General features: G+C 35.4%; 1 pseudogene; it reads right to left on the bottom strand.

Moving 5' to 3' along the window:
* Nucleotides 1–11108, bottom strand: part of LOC126024255 (40S ribosomal protein S7-like) — an 83084-nt pseudogene extending 71976 nt beyond the window's left edge.
* Nucleotides 11109–14675: the final 3567 nt, after the last annotated feature.

Here is a 14675-nt window from a genome sequence, read left to right as displayed (position 1 = left end):
TTGTCATCTTTATATAACTCTGTTCAAGGCCTTAAGTAGTATTTTCATATAAACAATGAAATTTTGTTGTTAGATTCATTAAAAAAAATCTGTTTATTTCTCATCTAAGACTAACATTAAATCAGCTGCTTTAAAAACTATCAGTAGGAACAGAAAACTCAAATTTCTGCTCTTTGGGTTTAATTTTCTTAGCTTTTTCTCCTCCAACTGATCATAAGTCTTTGTTCAGAGCGGGAAACAAACAAAATGATGATTAAAAATCTGAAGTCCAGGTTTACTTTCATTTATTTCCTAATTTATTGGAGTGGGGAGTTGAGCCACCTTTCCATGCCTAGAGATTGCTCCCAATTCTGTTCTAATAGGTCACTGAATTAGGGCATCTCACATTCAAAGCATGTGCTCAACCTGTTGAATAATCTCTCTGTCTACTTTTAGAACATATTTTTCAGCTGAAGTTAAAAGACAGTGAGTCTAAAATCAGCTATCATTGCTCACTTTTGGTGACACTTTTAAACTTAGATCATCATCAAGGATCTAGTCCATTCAACTTTTCCATGGAGTGTTAGGTAAGCATACAAATTAATAGGGTTATTTCAGTACCTCCCACTTAAGCCTGTTGTGCGATGAGATCCTTCACTTGTATACCACATGTGACATGTGGTAAGTTAGCTGTTCTTGCTGCTAATGATATCATCTCAAGACAGAAGAAGGATGGCCACCTCAGAGGGTTCTATCTTGGAATTGACATCTTTTGAAACTAAAGATTGATGATTTGCCAGGCTAACAGGTTACAACATTTTCCCCTGAAAGTACTCTGCATATTCCCTCTGACTCCCTAGGGTGGGGTTTGCCATGGTAGCAAATCCCACCCTGGGATGTGGAGAGGAGGGCAAGCAGCTGCATCTCTTGGCACAGTCCAAAATCAGCTTGTCTCTGGGGAGGAACATCTGCTGCTTTCCGTGAAGGAAGACTGATAATTGTTTACTTTTCATGTATGTTATTTTTATTTTTCCATCAATAAAGCTCCCAACTCTCATAAGAAGAAGTAGGGGCAGGACATGATGAAGAGCTACGTGTGCTTGTCTTGAGTCTGGGTGCTCAGACTTCTGTCTTACTTCAGAGATTTTCTAGAGAGAAAACTTGAAGAGGTTATTTGTATGTGGCAGGTCCAGGGTTGCTGGCCTCAAGGGATTCAGGTCTTCCTGGTTCCTGGCGCCAGCAAGACTAGCTACCTGGTATCATGAATTTCCCCAGCTGCAGCTGCAGGTGGAAGGAAAGAAAGACAAGACATTTGGTTCCCAAGAGACAGAATGCTTTCCAGGAAAGCAATCTGAAGAAATAAAATTGATTTTGTTATCTTCTTTTCTCCAGAAATCAGCAAAAGGTCAGAATCAGAATTATTGTTAACATGTGATAAAAAATACAGGATATCTAATATGAGGTTAGTTTGGATGAGACAAAATTGCACTCACCTTATTCAACTATAAACCAAATGCCAGCCAGTCACTTCAGCTGTAAACCAAGAACTAGCTATTTTGGTGCAACTAAAGGTCAAGTACCAATCACCCATTCCAATTCTGGGCTGGCTGGCTATTTTCTATTAGTGGTTCTCCACAGATATCAAGACCTGGATAATGTATTTGTGGCAATTTTCTATGGTTTCTGCCTAGCAATTTTCAGTATCATCTACCAGTTGTGATAGTGAAAAGTCTCAAGATGTTATTAAATTTTCTTGGTACATGAGGGGAAAATAACATTGCTGTATAATTACTGCTTTTACTGCCATATTTCTTCATATAAACATCAAGGGAATTAATGAATGGTAGTGGTGGTAACAATAGTGATGATAATAGGGTGGTTATAGTAGTTATAGTTTAGTAATAGTAGTAAGAGTAATGAGAATGGTGCTAATATTAATAACAATAGTAGTAATAGCAATTGATGGTAGTAATGTGTAATAAGTTGAAAGTACTTCAACACATGACAAATATATTGGTGTGAGAAGTGAGAAGATTGGCAGAGTGGCCAAACGTGTGTTCTCAGTTTGAAATTCAAACTAAAACTGGTTTTTTCTAGACAGAAATTCTGAAGGACATTAGAATTTCCCAAAATTATTTCAAGAATCTTTTTCTTATGTCCGATATATTGTGACAATATATAATTATTTGAGCATTTTTTGTTTGTTTTTTTGTTTTATGGTCCACACCCTGCAGTACTCAGGAGTTACTCTTGGCTTTGTACCCAGAAATCAATCCTGACAGGCTTGGGGGAGCATATGGAATGCATGGAATGGAACCTAGGTTGGTCCCAGGTTGGCCACATGCAAGGCAAATGCCCTACCATTGAGCTATCACTCCATCCCCAAAATATAATCATTTGTTTATTTAACTATTACCTCAATTACGTTTAATGCTCCTCCCTAGAGAAGGAGGAAAACAGGCAACTCAGGGTCAATGAAATCTCATATTCCCCAGTCATCTGTTCTATCCTCAAGGCAGAGAGAGTGATGCCAGAATCTCAGTTAAGAAGCAAGGGGTCTCCAAGGTTCAGAAGCATGCTTCTATCAACACAGAACAAGAGTAGACAATCCATTTGATTCCAGACCAGGCACATTCTTTCAAGTGATGCTCTCTCTGAAGGAAAAAAAAATCTTTTTTTGTGAGTACAACAAGAGTAGAAGGCACTATGTCTTATTTTGAACCAACTTTCATCAGCTGTTCTTTCTTTTTACTTTCTGTTCCTCATTACTCTTGTTTCACAGAAATATGTATGATCACAGAATTAACTCTATCAGAATGTTCCAGACATCTACTTTTATGCATGCCATTTCATATATAGCTTATACTCCAGCTCTTTCATGAAGTTGTCTCATTGATAAGAGAAGTTGGCTGAACTTCACAGTGCAGAATTTGCATAATCGTTTTTTAGAGATCTCTTAGTCATCGAGTCCCTAGAAAATTAGAAAACTTTTTAGATGTTCATCTTCAGGGAATATGACAAACTGCTTAGACTGCTTTGCAGCAAATTTCTATTTTTCTTTTATGGTTGCACCTCACCTCCTCCACATTTGTTGTGTTTTTGACATATATATATATATATATATATATATATATATATATATATATGTATGTATGTATGTATGTATTAAAACCATATACAAATTTAGGTTGTATCTACTTATAAAGCATTCTGATTTATTATTTTTTATTTTGGGGTCAACATGATGATACTCAGGAGTTGCTCCTGGCTATGCACTCAGAAATTACCCCTGGCTTGGGGGACCATCTGAGATGCCAGGGGATCAAACCATGATTTGTCATGCATCAGCTGTGTGCAAGGCAAATGCCCTGCCACTGCACCATTGCTCAGGCCCCATACTTGTTAAGCATTCTTGCAAGGCATTTCATTAGTGTGTAAGACATTCCAAATTACTATCTTTTTCTTTACAGACAAGAAATTAGCAAGATTTTTTCCTCTGCCTTTTTCTTTTGAAAAGTCTTTAACAGTAAGTACCATTTATGTGAGGAAAGCTAATAATTAAAATCATAAATAATATTTTACCTCTTAGAGATATGTGTTGAGTTTCACAGAAAGCTGCGTATATCTTATACAATATTATAAATTTTCCTTAGTCTTTTAGCCCTTCATAAACCAGGCATAGTTTTACGGGGGTATGTGTGTGTGTAACTACCTATATGGTCAGTCCAACATTATTGAAGTTCCTGTGTCACTTATGAAGATGACAGATGTCATAGACCTGTCATTCTCTCTACACCTTAAAATGGACTAGGTAGTGTATTGTTTTAATTGTTAACACATTGACAATGCAATGATTGATCTAAGACAGGCAAAGGAACAAAAACAGTCAGTAAAACCTTGCCACAATGTGAAATTTGACCTGAATCCTGACGAGTAAGAGATCATAAAGCTTGAAACAATAGAAAGTATTTTATCAGAAGATGGAATGTTCACTAATTGTGTCCTTCTGTGTGTTTAGGATATGTGAGGAGTAAATTAAGTACATCCGCAGTAGAAGAAACTTGAGAATGAGAACAGCCTGTAAAGTATGCTGAGTGGACTTCTGAGGGCTTGTCTATCATGTTTCCTAAACACCTGCAAGTGACCAAGCAAAATGTCCCTTTGAGGAGATATGCCTTGCACTCTAAGGCGTATGACTGCATTAATTCCAAGTGACAAAGTTAATACAATGTAAAAAAAATCAAGTAAAGAATGAGCAGGAAGTTCTTTGTATGATTTTGATCACAAAAGGTCTATGAAGACTTAAAGTAATGTTCTAGTAGAGGATTATGGAATTCCAGGGTTATTTATTTTAATTTGGCCATCAAGATGACAAACGTATTTAGTTATTTTACATATAAGACAGTAGAAGTGTCATTGCACATATAAACTCAGTTATAATTTCCGAAAATGTAAAATAATTTGAGTGCATCATTATGTAGCAGTGGTCCTCAAACTATGGCCCACGAGCCACATATTGTATTTGTATCTGTTTTGTTTCTTCATTGTAAAATAAGATATATGCAGTGTGCATAAGAATTCATTCATAAGTTTTATTTTTACTATAGTCAGACCCTCCAATGATCTGAGGGACAGTGAACTGGCCCCCTGTTTAAAAAGTTTGAGGACCCCTGATACAGGATTCTGCCATGTTATCCAAAGGAGCAGAGATACTATCTCACTATATATATGCGCAAACTAGAGTTGAGAAATTAGACATTCATTCAACCATCCAACTGCCAGCAAATTTCAAATTGAAAAAAGTTGGGTATAAATATGAATCAAGAACTCTCATGGTCAAAATGGGCACCTGTGCCTAGAGAGTGACTTTCAGGGAACATTGAAGTTTTGTCAGCACTTTTCTGGTTCCATTATAGAACTCTTTCATTGTTCCTAATTTTTAAAAACCAATAATATTCCGACTCATACCCAAATATCTGTGGAGATGCAGACAAAATCACTACCAGCTGTTATTCAAAAGTTACAATCTGAATCTAAATAGATTGAGTAGATCTATGGAACAAATATGAGCCCAGTGGCTGTACTCACATAGGCTTCTGGAAAAATCCAGGGAGAGATCACTGGAGGAGTTAGATATAAATTCCTTTTCTCTCCAGGCCCCAGAAAATGCATGTTTTCCTAGCACATGGGAAGACTAGGATGATTGTTCATTTTAAAGTAATCAAAGCAGAACAAATTGCAGTAAGCAAAAAGCCCTTCTCTCTCATTGGATTCAGTTTTAATTGTCATTGAGAAAATCAAGAGAACAAAATAGAAAGTAGGAAGACTCAGGGGAAAAGCAAACTGAGAGAAAACAGGCACTGATTCTTTCATAATTGGTAGTAAGTGAGAAGAATAGGATACCAGTTATTTACTGAGTTATTCATGGATGCCAGAAGCATGCTTAAATTTTGCTATGCTCATATTCTAAATCCATTGCACTCTGATAAGGTAGTTTTTAGAATAGGTTTCTTGTTTTAATTGTGGAGTAATAATTTGTATCTGTCAGAAAAATGCCATTTTTAATTTAAAATGTCTTTTAATTTTTACTTAGGATTATAATTTTTTAAACTTTATAATGTTTTAAATATCTTTTAACTATATAGATGATGACCACATCATATATCTTTCTAAAGAAATTATTCCAGTAATCTTGTCTATATCCAATGGGAAGTAGATTAAAAACATAAAATACACCAGGACACCTATCTGCATTGAAAAGGCATTAGCTTTTCACTTGAACATATTTAGGAAACAGAAAAGTTAGTAAAATATTTCCCCCCCACCTGCCTACATTTTAATAGGGGAGATAATTTTTTGGATTAAGATGTATTGGAGTTGATGCAAACAGTCCTGTAGAAATGCAAATAGTTACTCAGAACAAGATACTGCATTAATCAATACATTATCACCAAGTTATTAATGAGGTAAACCAATTAGGACACTCATTTGCTTAACATTTATTGTAGTATTTCCATAAGCCAATCACTTGCTAAGTTCTGGAGATACAGAAGGAAAATTGATATGAACTCCTATGTAAGAAAGGAGTTTATTAAGAAAAACATGTATTTATAAACTACAATTGCAACATCACACCTCTTTATTACAAAACCATTTTTCCTCCAAGTTCTGTAGTCAATATTTAAGTAGGTGGGTCCTATTTTGGTATTCCTCAGTTCTACAGATGACCTAACTCAAAGCATCTTAAATTAAATTTTATTTGGGTATCTATAAGCAAAAAAATTAATAAACTCTAGATAACTTTGTTCTTAATAACTGTTGGAAAACAATGTCCGACAGGTTTTTATATATTTTACCCCAGTTATTTATTTAATTTCCATATTTCTCAAAGTCACCTGGTCACTAGAATATAGTAGTCGTTTTTGAAACATTATTATCTTCCTAAAACTAATTAGAAAATTAAAGTTAAAATCAAGAATTATGTATTCTAATATGTAATTAATATATTTGTGGAAAAATAAATTTGAAAATAATTGTAAAACTGACTGCAAACCTACAACAACTTAATTCTACACTTGCTTGGCATCCTCTACCAATACTTAATACAGATACTCCTTGCTTAACAACCTACATGTTTAGCGACCACTCACATTTAAGACCATCTCTTCACCATTATGTTATTTTATTTTAGATATCCTTTTCCCACCTTGTACACTTATACAGTACAGTTCTATGGTTTCTGGTGCTTTAATGTACCTACTTTACTAACTTTATGTTCTGTAATACATTGCAGTACTGTGTGTAAATTATGCAACCTATACAAATTTTAAAAAGTGGAAGTTCTCAGTTTGATCTTTCTCGTTATTTTACTTATTCAGAATACTGTATTGTCAAGTACTATGCATGTACTGTACATGCAGTTCCTCACTTAGCGACCAATTCGCTTAACGACCAAGTCTTTGAAATGGCCTTGGTCATTAGTGAGGAGTATCTGTAACAATTTCTTCTTGGAGCTCACCCTAGAATAAATATGAGGGTTCAAAATTCACATTTTGTGAGTGAGAAATATTATAAAATGATAGCCTTGCATGTGACCAATTCTGGTTCCATTTCCAGTACCACATATAGTCTCCACCTCTTCCAGAACTAACCCTGAACACAGAATCAAAAATAAGTCCAGAACAGTACTATGTGTGACCCAACATCACACACACACACACACACACACACACACACACACACACACACTCCAAATAAATTCATCGTATCTAGTTTATTTTCCCTCTCATGTTCTCATTTCCTCCAAACTGGTATGACAATTTTATATATTTCTGTCATAGTATCTTATTTTACTATGAGAATCTATGCAATTTCAAAACATACTATAGTGAGAATTCTAGAAGTCTATTTTGTGCTGGAGACAACTCCTACAGGTCTATGATGTCTGTATTTTCTTCTCCATTTTAAGCCAAATTGATGGCTATAATTCAGCAAGAGTGAGAGTATTTACACCACGTAACATGGCAGAGGCTATAGGTCATAGTTCTCTTATTAGGTTTTCTAGTAGTTAACCAGTAAAAATTGACATCAGTCACATTCCCAAAGGACAAGAGAAAAGAGTAGTTTATAGCAAGTTAGAGTAGCTTGAAATGTCAGCAAAATAGGAGTGAGGGAGAAAAAAATTCTAGATACAGCAGGAAACATGCTAGTGTATGAAAAAAATGATGATTTAAATCATGAATATGTTTTTTTTATTTACATAAAGTTAAAAAATTTAACTGAGGCTATGGACACTTCCCACTGCATTCAAAACTACTTATGCTATCAGATGTGGTGTTTTTTTTTTTAAATAGGTTATCTGATTTTCTTTTCTTTTTTTTTCTTTTTTTTTTTTTTGTTATTGTTGTTTTTGGACCACACATGGTAGCACTCAGGTTTGCTCCTGAATCTGTGCTCAGAAATCACTCCTGGCAGGATCAGGGGACCATATGGAATGCCAGAGATCAAACCCTTGTGGGCAACAATGCAAGGCAAATGCCCTATCTGCTATGCTATTGCTCTAACCCAGATTATCTTATTATTAAGTTTCTTATTCTGACATGTTCTCAGATCCTGTGTGATTACCATTATTAAAATTTAAGCTCTTTGTACCAATAGATTTTACTAATATTGCTACTTAGAAAATATATATTGACTATACTTAGAGGCTATTATAATTTATTATAAAACTATAGAAGATAAATTTATTTAAAAACTAACTGCCTTATAACAAATACTAAAATTATAAGACCTATTTTTGAGTAATTACAAATACATTCATTAAATTATCAGCACAAAAATGCTCTTGCAAAAAAAGAAATAAGCAATGAAGTGTACCTAACAGAGACAAAAGTAGGAAATTTTTCTTGAAAATTAAATTTTGTATTTCAACTTGTTGCTATTACATATCTGTCATTTGCAAATTATCTGGTCAAATATCAATGAATATTCACTTTAAATTAATGTGTTCTCTTTAATAGTAATCTGATTGCATAGTAAAAACATATAGAAAAATAAATAAGAAAATAAAATACTTTTTGTTTTGTATATAAAAATAGTCTGGGAAATTAACTGAGATCAACAGAGTTTATTTTAGCGATGGAGCAAATGGAAGACATTGGTTACATGGTAATGGTTAAGGACATGATCAGGGAGTCTAGGGGTTTCCTGTATTCAAAAGGCAAATGGACATTTTTTTTTTTGCAGAAAGCTCTTCATGGTAGAAATTCCTAGTGAAGTTATGTTATAAAGATGACTTTGTTGATTTAATACTAGATAAAATATGTCACAACAGTTACAAGAAACCTTTAATCCTATAGACACATGATTTACTCTAATGGCTAAAGGGAAACTTACTATAATGGCCAAAAGGAAAACAGAACATGAAATAACTTAGTGACATATGCATGCAATTTCACCCACAATCATTAGTCAGTATGTTTAGAGATTGCAAATGCATCAGTATTTTGGTGTATGTTCACATGTAAGCAAGCATAGTTGTACATATGTATATGACATTTATATAAGTATATGATATTAATGACATTGTTTGAACCTGAGAATAGGCTATAGTTGTATGTTACTTTTATTTCTTAATAACTAAATTACTCTTTGATTAACAATATACACAAACAAGAATTTTTTTAAATATTTTTTTATTTAAACACTTTGGTTACAAACATGATTGTGGTTGAGTTTCAGTCATATAAGATGACACTCCCCATCACCAGTGTAACATTCCCATCACCAATGTCCCAAATATCCCTCCTCCCCTCCCTCTTCCCACGTGTACTCTAGACAGGCTTTCTATTTCCCTCATATTTCTCATTGTTAGGATAGTTTGCAATGTAGTTATTTCTCTAACTAAACTCATCACTCTTTGTGGTAAGGTTCATGAGGTGGGCTGTAACATCCAGCCCTCTCCTCTTTTGTCTCTGAAAATTGAGAAATGTCTTTAATTTTTTCTAAAAACCCATAGATGAGTGAGACCATTCTCTGTCTCTCTCTCTCTCTCTCTCTCTCTCTCTCTCTCTCTCTCTCTCTCTCTCTCTCTCTTTCTCTGACTTATTTCACTCAGCATAATAGATTCCATGTACATCTATGTATAGGAAAATTTCATGACTTTATCTCTCCTGATGGCTGCATAATATTTCATTGTGTATATGTTCCACAGTTTCTTTAGCCATTCATCTGTTGAAGGGCATCTTGGTTGTTTCCGGAGTCTTGCTATAGTAAATAGTGCTGCAGTAAATATAAGTGTAAGGAAGGGGTTTTTGTATTGTATTTTTGTGTTCCTAGGAGTGGTATAGCTGGATCATGTGGGAGCTCAATTTCCAGTCTTTGGAGGAATCTCCATATCACTTTCCAGTAAGATTGAACTAGGCATTCCCATCAGCAGTGGTTAAGAGTTCCCCGCCAACACTGCTTGTTCTCATTCTTTGTGGTGTGTGCCAATCTCTGTGGTGTAAGGTGGTACCTAATAGTTATTTTGATTTGCATCTCCCTGATAATTAGTGATGTGGAACATTTTTTCATGTGCCTTTTGGCCATTTATATTTCTTCTTTATCAAAGTGTCTGTCCATTTCTTCTCCCCATTTTTTGATGGGATTAGATGTTTTTTTTTTCTTGTAGAGCTCTGTCAGTGCCCTGTATATTTTGGATAATAGCACCTTATCTGATGGGTATTGGGTGACTAGACAAACAAGGATTTTTATCAGAGAGCAAATATAACATTTATTCTGTTATAGACCTTTAGCTTCTTATTACTGATAAAATTGTAAATCATTTTATTATTTAGAGACCATAAGAAGAATTGACTGACTTATATTTTTTCATATAGTGTATTCCATTGAGATTATTTATTTAAATAGTGGGTATAGAGGCATACACACCCATGCATGCAACATCATATACATATTCATACTTTCTTTGCTTCAGTTTTTTCTTCTCCTTAAACAAAGGAGAGTTGGAGGGACCCAAGTCACTGTGCTAGTAAGCCTCACTGCCAAACAAATAACCTTTAAGAGTAAGTTCATAATGGATATTTGAAGTTGCTCATAATCTATTTGATTTTAAGTACATTTACAATTGAATGCATAAATAAATTTTATGGATGTTAGAAGAAATAAAGACTCTTTCAAATACAATAGTTTGTATTGGATAGATATTTATACCAATTGACAAAATAGTCAATTTAATCCATATAAGCATTAAAAAATGTTCCAGTAGTGTCATAAATTAAAATATGCGGAAGCTTCAGCAGGCGACATGGGGAATGGCATGGCTCCATGCTGTAGGCTTTTTGGCCAAGCTTAGGGGAAAATGTGACCTCCGGCTGCCCCCCCCCCCACAGCCTTCTCTCTCCTTTCTCTCTGACCCCAGGGTTATCCCTGGCTGGATGCCTGCCCATGATGCCAGCAAGGTGGGTAACCGTAAAGGAGCTTAAAGGGGACCCCAGGCCTCTCCCATCCTGCACCAGAGGGGTGGATTGGGGGAGGGGACTAGTGAACTTACAGCTTCCAGCATAATTAAGGATCCAAACTCCTCTCTGGGAGTCTGAAGCTTCAGCAGAAGACATGAGGAATGGCATGGCTTCATGCTGTAGGCTTTTAGCCAAGCTTAGGGGGAAATGTGGCCTCCAGCTTCTCCCCAAGCCTTCTCTCTCCTTCCCAAACCCCAGGGTTACCCCTGGCCACCTGCCCAGGGTGCCAGCAAGGTGGGTACTGGAGAGGAGCTTAAAGGGGACCCCAGGGCTCCCCCACCCTGCACCAGAGGGGTGGACTGGGGGAGGGGACTTATGAACTTCCAGCTTCCCACTAAGCCCCATTCTCAAACATCGTGGAAGCTATTGCCCCAGATGTAAAATTCATATAGATTAATAGGGTATCATATCATAATCCATTTTGCATTATACAGTATAGATAGTTAAATAGATTATCATAGGGGTTCATTTATGTTTACAGTAAACAAAATGTCTATGTTGTATTATTCCTTTCCACCATTGGCTGATCACCTAAAAGGCTCATTTCTAGTCCTTTACTCTCACCCCCAGTCTATTACCCCACATGTAACCATTTTTACCCTCAGCTCTTCGCTCCTTATGAAGCAGATTATTATCCTCACTCAAGTTAACTGCCAGCCAGCTCCCAAAATGAAAAAAAAATAGACTCTCAGTCTGTGAAGAAACCAAAATTCTGTTCCTAGCAATCTATTATCAATAAACTCCTATCCTCCATTCCCCTTCACTGAGTACCTCTGCTTGCTACCATAATCAGTTTCTGAGAAGCCCCCACTCAAAGACATTTACTAATACGGGACTGCTGGGAGTTGTTTACAGACTTCAGATGGCCAAATAACAGACCAAAGTGGTGTCCTGGAATCAACACCATCCTCCCTGACTATTTCTAAAACATAAAAGGGAGATGTGTATCTCCTATGTATATCTTAGATGTATTACCTATAACATAGGTGTTTTGTGTTTGTATTTGTTTGTTTGTTTGCTTTTCCCCCTTGGAATCTTTTCAATAAACAATGCTGGTAGAAGAGTATCTCTGTTTAGAATTCATGTTAGAACCAAGTCACGGGGAATGTTGTCCCTTGGCCCCCAGATGCACCAACAATACCTTGTGACATTGTTTCTATTTTGCATAGGCACATTAAAATGGGAAAACATTACATATGCAAAGAAGTTCTTATCTAATAGAGATGGGAACACAAACTTTGTAATGCAGTTAGGCCTATATCCTGAACATTGGCATAATGATTTGGCTTAGGCCTCAGAAGAACTAGCGTTGCCCATACACCCCTGAACAAAAGATACCATCTATGGAAACAACCACAATTGTCTATAACATAACCAGGACGTAAACCTCTACCAGGGAAGACCCTACCACTGCTCTGGCATTGACTAACTTCAAAGAGTGTTCTCAACACCCAGATGACTTAGCAATAACCTGCTTGCAGGGCAGATCTCTCCACATCTAATGGTGAGGTGAAACTAGACTATGCTCCACATCAGACTGACTTCGATGAAGGAAATGCACAGTATCCAGAATATTTAAATACAGGAACCTGACCCCAACAACAGCTAAAGTGTGCAAAATTTTCACTGGGACCATGGAGAATGACTCAGGGGTTGGGCAGACTGGTATGACTGGAGCCCAGAGTTGGTCGTATACCAATAAACTTCAGAGGTGAAGCCTTCTTGTAATCAGACCAAGGATTTTTTTCCATTTGCCCCATATTTTGCTGGACCTATGCAAACAACGAAGATTGTCACTTTCACACCTTTACTACTGTATTTTTTAACACTTATCCTTTAAGAAAGAAAGAAAAAAAACAGCTTACTGAACTTAAAAAATATAAAATAACTGTAGTAGAATATCTGTCTTAAATACAGGAAGGGGATGGGAAGGAGGGAGGGGGGGCGTTGAGGGTGGGAACGTTGCACTAGTGAAAGGGGGTGTTCTGTTTATGACTGAAACCCAACTACAATCATGTTTGTAATCATGGTGCTTAAATAAAGAATTAAAACATAAAAGTAATTATCTCATAGCTGGAGCTCAGGACATTTGCTTTGCATGTTGCCAACCTGGGTTTGATTCTCAGGACTTATATGGTTCCTCAAGTCCACCAGTAGTAATTCCTGTGTTCAGAGTCAGGAGTAAACCCTGAACACACACACAAAAAAAAAAAACCCTCAATTTTTTTTTTAATTATCTAAACTTTCTTGGAAAGGATAATCTACCATTTCATTTAGAGTTATAGCTTAAGTTCTGCTTCTGTTTTAAATATTACAATAAGAATGAATGGAATCATTCACACATGATTGTGAAAACCTTGAAGTTTAAATCTTATTGAAAGCTCTAATGACTGAATATAGCACCTTAAATCTAGTTTTAACAGAGAACAAGTATCCATAGTAAAGTAAATGTGAACTTGGCTAATAAATTTATTTACTAGCAGCTTTCATCTTTATGACTAAACTGTTCTTATTAAAATTGCTTAATGTGAGGCTACATTCCTGTCAGACAACAGCTTATGACACAGGCCTCATTTTCAGTATCTGTTATTATGAGATTGGTGCACATAACTTACTTTTTTTGTATATAAAATGAATGAAAATTATAGTAATTATTTATCTGGTTGTATAATTAATATATAGTGCTCAGTTTTTACTTTCATATTAAGTATTACTTTCACATTAAGAAGTTTAAATATAGTTTAGATATTATCAAGATAAAAAACACTTTTTTTTGGCTTTTGGGTCACACCCTGTGGCACTCAGAGTTACTCTTGCATCTGTGCTCAGAAATCACTCCTGGCAGGCTCAGGGGACATAGGGGATGCTGGGAGTCGGACCACCACCCATCTTGGATTGACTGCTTGCAAGGGAAATGCCCTGTTGCTGTGCTATCTCTCCAGTCTCAAAACACATGGTTTTTTTTGACAATTTAGTGTTAATAACTATTTTGAGAAGTGACTGTTTATATATATCTATAGTAATCAAAGATAGTTTAGGAAAACTAAATAGAACATTGGATTAATTTAACAGTCTGAGACACATACTACAAATAACCATTTGAGGTTCTGTGTATGGTTCATACAAACTTTACATCCAAAATAACATAGTATGTATAGCTTTGGGGAGTTGTTAATAAATACACAAACTTGGAAGAAAAAACCCAAATACAGTAAGTTTATTCAAAACTAATCTGACTATGAGAAATAATAATTAAAGTAAGACTAGCATCAAAAAATGACAAGTACGTTTTAGAGATCCTCTAAGGAATTGTTATTTAATGTATCTAAAAGTTGTATATATTTAAATATATATATCTTAAATATATATATCTTAAATATATATATCTTAAATATATCCGAAGCTGAAAGATAAATTTCACATGGAGTACATTGAACAGAGTTAGAAAAACAGGAATCAGCATAGTATCTAAGGAGACAAAGTAGAGTAACAGTCTGTTCTTGAAGAAATCATTCTAATCCTGGTATCTCTCATTGTTCTTGTGCCAGCTTGCTCCCTATAATTAGCATTCCATCCAAAATCCTCAAGTAGAAAAATAAAAAAAACTCAGAATAAGCTTGTCAATTTATCAAATCAGTTCAGGGATTAGTTTGTTTTGAAATAAATAACATTTAT

Source organism: Suncus etruscus, chromosome 12 (genome assembly GCF_024139225.1).
Source record: "Suncus etruscus isolate mSunEtr1 chromosome 12, mSunEtr1.pri.cur, whole genome shotgun sequence".
Classification (NCBI taxonomy): Eukaryota; Metazoa; Chordata; class Mammalia; order Eulipotyphla; family Soricidae; genus Suncus; species Suncus etruscus.
Note: the sequence above shows the minus strand (reverse complement) of the source record. Positions and strands in the feature narration are given on the sequence as shown.